We start from the raw sequence: 6,238 nt of genomic DNA on the forward strand, positions 1-6,238 counted from the left end.
ACTATATATAATCATGGAAACTAAACAGGAATTAATCAACACATTTCATAAAGACTTGACACCTGGTAAACCTTGCCTCTGGCTATGCCAATGAGTCAACAACTATGGGTTAAAGACTATAAATTCTTATTGCCATCTAAGTACCATCTGATGGACTTTTTTGTAAGTGGTACAACTACATTTTCCCAGCAATTCTCTTGAACAATAAAAGTAATTTTTAAAGAATTAAATAGTAAAAAATAATATGCAATTAAAAAATAAAATAATTTTTCAGGGGACAGTTTCTGTCTGTTGAAACAGTTAACTTTGGCTTATTTCTCCCTGGTCCAAAGCAGTCTTTTCTTTCATTGGCTTCCTGAGAATGTGTTTGGTCTTGGACTGTGTACAGGTGATACATCAAGGCTACCACCAGTGCTGAGATGGCTGGGATCACCCAGTTGGTCCACCACCTGGAATTAGAAACAAGTAGTAATGAGAGTTTCCGAAGGCTTGGTTATCTTTGATCTGTCATCCGGATGCGTGATGTATGTTTTGACATTTCTCCAGTGTCTGTAAAGTGCCCAACGTCCTCAAAGTTTTCAGTAGCATCTGCTCCAGCTTGTTCCCTTAAGACTTCTTCCACACCAGGATGCTCCTCCGAAACCTTGGTCAAATCGTACACCTTGGGGTACAGGATCAGCCAAGTGCTTTTGCTGTGGTTGTGCTTCTGGATCTTTTCCAGGGTGTAGTACTTGACGGTCTGGTCCAACTGCCCAGCCACTTAGGAATGCAGAGAGCCTCAGGCAGGGCAGAAACCAGCCAAGCCGGGTGCACCAGAGTGTGCATCTCAGCTGGTTGGACCCTGGACATTCCCAGCACTGTGGCCCCACACCCAGAGCCCCATTCTCTAGAGATTTTACTGGTATTTTTAAAGAACAATTCAGAATAGTGGAATATCAACAAGCTTCATTTCAGAAGAATTTTTTGAAGATCAAATATTAAGATATTAATTGAAAATTATTTTATATTGTTTTCTGACATATTCAAGTTAATGATTAGTTTGCTTAATTATTAGTGCTAGATACAGCATTTATTTTTGGCATACACTTTGGATTTTGCATGATCCTTAATACAGAAACAAGCTACATCTTCCTTCTTTCTGTGACTATAATGTAGAGTTGCCTTCCTGGAGTGTTTGATTTTATTGATATTTTCTAGTTCAGTATTTCCTAAATGTTATTCTACCATAATACATTTTCACTAGTTCATAATACAGTGAGAAAAATAAGGATAATGTATATTTTGCATAAAACTGAATGTATTTGATTTAATAAGTATCCTTTATTTTCAGATTATACTATTGCTGTTATGAATTTCCACAGTCCTGTTATTTAGAAATTATGGTAATAATAGATGGTGGTTGGCATTGATTTATAAGATATACTTATTTGACCAGAATGAAATGTCTGCAGCACTTGGTCAGACCTATAAATATTTAATTTTGGAATTTCACCAGTCCTTCAAACTTAGAGAATTAAGAACTACTAATTCAATTATTATGTAGTTCTTCAAAATCCTAAGCAAAGGAAAAATTCTAAAAAGCTCACTTAAAGGAAATCTGTGTTCACATAGTGATAAAAACTTAATCTGTTTGAAAATAATTGTTCAATTCTGATTCTAGTTATTATGGATCCTCATTTTTATCTGTAAGTATCCTAGAGTTGGTCCTCTGTACTGATGTAGCTTTTAATTAATTAATTAATTAATTTTTAGAGTTTATTTATTTATTTGAGAGAGAGAGAGTGAGAGAGAGAGTACATGAGAGGGGGGAGGGTCAGAAGAAGAAGCAGACTCCCCACTGAGTGGGCAGCTCCATGGGCTCCATCCCAGGACCCCGGGATCATGATCTGAGCTAAAGGCAGATGCCTAGCCTGACTAACTGAGCTGCCCAGGTGTCCCCTGATTAGCTTTTGATCTGACTTCTGGATTTCATTTATATGGATCAACTTTGTTTTGAAATTTAGGTGCAGTTAATTGAACTGACCACATTTGTCAGTCCATGGCTTATTTTTCTCATTGGTCCATACAAAGCTTCCTCTCTTTCCTTCTTTCTCTTTTTTCTCTCATACCTCACTTTCATTTACCCCTCTTTGAAAACTAAATATTTTAATCTACATATTTTAATTTGAATATGTTCTTCCAAAAGCATATTGTTTTATATAAATATATTCTTAATTAATAAGTGGTATTATCGTACATTTTTCATTTTATTCCTTTTAAAACTGAGTCCTCTTTTTTGACATTGTTCATGTTGTTACTTGTATATCTAATGTAGCTTCTAACTGCTGCATACAATTCCATAGTCTGTGCCAAGAACTCAGAAGGTTTTCTTAAGATTAAAAATCAGGAATGATAATATTACCTGAAATTAAATATTCCGTTCTCTTAGGGACTCCTTGGACAACAGTCCCTGACTGGAAGTAGAAAGCTACTTGCAAAATCCAATAATGACTGGGGCTTAATATTTAAAATATGCAAGTGACTTTTGCAAATCAACTAGAAAAATATACCCCAGGAAAAAGGTAAAAATAGATTAACACAAAATTTAAAGAAGAGCAAATTTAGAAAATTAAAAGGCCTGTGACAAGATGGTTAAAATAATGAATAATATAAGAAATGCTAATTAAAACAACATTGAGCTATGACTTTAAAGCACTAGACTAGCAGACATTAAAAAGATGGATACTAGCAACTGAGACATGAAGGTGTAAGAACTCTATTGCACTCCAGGTGTTAGTGGAGAACAATGTAGCAAGACTTATTTAGAAGAAGTGTAAGTGTAAACCCACCATTCTACTTCTGAGTGTATATCTGAGGTAAATTAAGGGGGCATACATGGGGATTTTCTTTGTAGAAGTGTTCATGGAGGTGAGCTGGAAGCACCCTGGTGTCTGTTGTCTGGGCAGGGATAGATTAATCTGGATGCCCATCACTGGGACAGTGGGTACGTAAAATGTGGAGCATATGGGTGTTCAAATGTCAGCCATTATAAAGGAGTTCTGTGATATTTAAAATAGTTTGTATTTTTCTGATTTTAAATTCGAAGTCCCTTAAAGTGCTCATGGGCCACTTAAGAAAATTAAAGTGCTATATGTGGGATTTAAACAAACCAACAAGTAAAAAAACCAAGCTTATAGATACAGAGAACAATTTGGTGGCTGCCAGAGGCAAGAGGGTGGGGGGTGGTGAGTAAAATACGTAAAGGGGGTCAAAAAGTACAAAATTCCAGTTAAAAAATAAGTAAGTCATGAGGATATAATGTATAACATGGGGCTAGTTAATAATACTGTATTGTATATTTGAAAGTTGCTAAGAGAGTAGATCTTAGAAGTTCTGGTTACATACCCCCCAATTTTTTTTGTAACTATGTATGGTGATGGATGTTAACTAGCCTTATTTTGGTGATCATTTCACAATATATACAGATATCAAATCATTACATTGTACATCTGAAAATAATAGAATGTTGTTTGTTAATTATACTTCAATTAAAAAAAAAGAAAGAAAATGAAAGTGCACTTTACCAAATTTTTAATGTCTGAAGGCTTGAGAGTAAGGGCATGGTTAGGGACTCCTGTCATCTGCCCCTTATCTTCAAATACTTTCTAAATAAAAAGAATACATGGAAGAATGTTTAATAAAGTCTCATAGTGTTAAAAGAATTACAACTAAAAATGCAGTCTCCTGCTGCATCTCTTTTAATCATCAAAACAGCCTTCCCTGTCGGTACCACTTTCAACTCTAAGCTATTTTAAAATATTTACCTCCATATTTTAAAATTATGTACTCATACTATCCTCAATTTGTGAATTTGAGATATTTATTTAAACTTGAATATGCTATTTCAGTTTTTCTCCTTCAAGCATTTGTGCTATATTGCAACCGCATATTCCCCATATTTTATTCTTCCTTCCTCTCCGCCGCCCTACTCCCCTGCCCTGCTATCCACCATGGTGCCTGGTGTCTCTGAATTTCTTGCCTCTCTGGTTCAATAGGTACAGAAAAGGCTGGTTTCTCAGGATGGTCGGTGGTGGTGGTTACAGTTATTCACTTAGAGATATGGAGGTAATGGTAGGGGCCTCAATACTTAATTGTTTCTTTTTAGACTTTCCACCAATCTTCCTATTTTCATTCACCCTCCCAACTTATTTAATTTTATCACCTCTGAGTGTTGAGCTATGAACATCATGGATCTGTAGAACAAACTTTCTTCCAATTATCTTGCGAAATCTCTGAGGTATAACAGCAACCATTTTGCTAAATGCACGATGGGTCTATTTTCTTCTTATATTGTATTTTGTGTTTGAAGATATCTCCCAGTTTTATTAAATATTGTACTTCTATTTCTATTTTTTTCTACTTGTGAGTTTTGGGAGATTATCTATCTATCAACGATAGAACAGTTTATGTAGAAATTATACATAGGATTTTTCAAGCATCAGCCTATAAGACTATAGAAACTTTTCTGGTCATAATTTTGTAGGACTAGGATTCCTTAAAGAGCACTTTGTATAAATGCTTTCATAGGGCATTATTATTTCACACATACTTCCTTAATTCCCAACATCTCTGCACATTAAATGTTATTATTTCCCCAGTTTAGCAGATGAAGAAACAGAGACTTAGAGGTTTAATCATCTGCCCAAGATCACAAAGCCTCTACAGGCAGCACTAGCATTTGAACTTCTGGCTCCATGGCCCAGCCTTAGCCTTCCGTGCTAGCAAGAGCAAGGATTATTGGTGACTTCTTGCAAAACCAGGGCTGGTGCATGGACTTAATGAGATACAAGATGTATATTATGTAGTGCTCAAAAAAAGTTAGCTTCCTCTCCTTTAGTTTTTATTTTGCCATTTAACATAGTATTTTATTTTTTTTAAACCTGTGTATCTTATTTCCTTATATAGATAACATTTTTTGAAGAGAAGTTTTTCACCCATTTTGTAGTCATTATAAAACCAAACCCACTGCTTTTTAGCTGAATATAGGATTTAGAGCTCAATAATTACTTTTATAATAAGTACATGTTTGGAGATTGTCTTTTGATATCTAACTTGTTTCTATTAATATGTGTTGTTATTCAGGTATTTTTAATATGTTTAAAATATCCGTTTTGCAAAACTTTTTTACATAGCCTGTATTTATTGGTTATTATTAGAGAGGGATAAAACAGGTTTGAGTATCATTGTGAAAATTCTGAAATACTTTCTCTGTAATTCTAAAATGTTAATTAAAATAGTATTTTTTATAATTTGAAGTAAAGAAATAATAAAGTGTACTTGACTGGGCTCTTAAGTTTTAGGTGTGGGGTCATCATTGCCTCACAAAGGCTTTTGATTATGGCTTAGTATTATAACAGACTTCTAGGTCCAGATTATACCCCGAGTCTCTAACAATTTCCATGGAGATTAACAGTTCAGAGTGGGGAATATAGTCAATAATATTGTAATAACATTACAGTAATGTATAGAATTGTTGAATCAATATGTTGTATGCCTGAAGCTAAAGAAACATTGTATGTTAATTATATTTCAATAAAAAAGTTCAATACAGCACAACATTCTTGGCTTTTCAAAATATGGTTCAGTGTGCCTTTTAAATTATAGTTTTACATTTTTCCCAACTTGCTACTATTATCTTGGCTCATTACTCACCACACATGTCCTCTGCTTTCTTTCTGCCTCTGCCCATGTTGATCCTCTGTCTGCTGAAATCATGTGCATCTTTCCAGGCCTTTCTCAAATTTTATCTTCTCAGAGAGGACTTTCTTAATCCTTTCACCTATTTTCTTGAATTCTTACAACAGGTTGAATTGATATAGCAATTTTTGTATCAATATCCTGATATTATTCTGTTATATATTATAGCAGTGTTATTATTCTGTGGTACATATTCTATTTCTTCCTCCCATCTCTCAATTTCTACCTACTCTCCTACTCCATGCTTCCAGACTCTTGAAGCAAGAGTTGAAAATAATAAATGAATCCTATTGGTCTTTGTATAATAATAATAATAATAATTATAATAATAGTAATTTTTATGATAATAAGAACAATAAAATGATACCTGAAATTGTTGAGTGTTTATTAGAGGTAGATGCTGTAGTTTGTGTTGCAATATATCTCTTTAGTCTATACAACCTCCAATGACATAGGTATTATTTTTACCACATTTTATAGATGGGGAAGCTTAGACTTAGAG

At 34.2% G+C, this 6,238-nt stretch overlaps 1 pseudogene; it reads right to left on the bottom strand.

Moving 5' to 3' along the window:
• Positions 1-250: 250 nt before the first annotated feature.
• On the bottom strand, positions 251-4,292 carry LOC100473946 (annotated as a pseudogene).
• Between the last annotated feature and the right edge of the window lie 1,946 nt (positions 4,293-6,238).

This window comes from Ailuropoda melanoleuca, chromosome 3, assembly GCF_002007445.2.
Source record: "Ailuropoda melanoleuca isolate Jingjing chromosome 3, ASM200744v2, whole genome shotgun sequence".
NCBI lineage: Eukaryota > Metazoa > Chordata > Mammalia > Carnivora > Ursidae > Ailuropoda > Ailuropoda melanoleuca.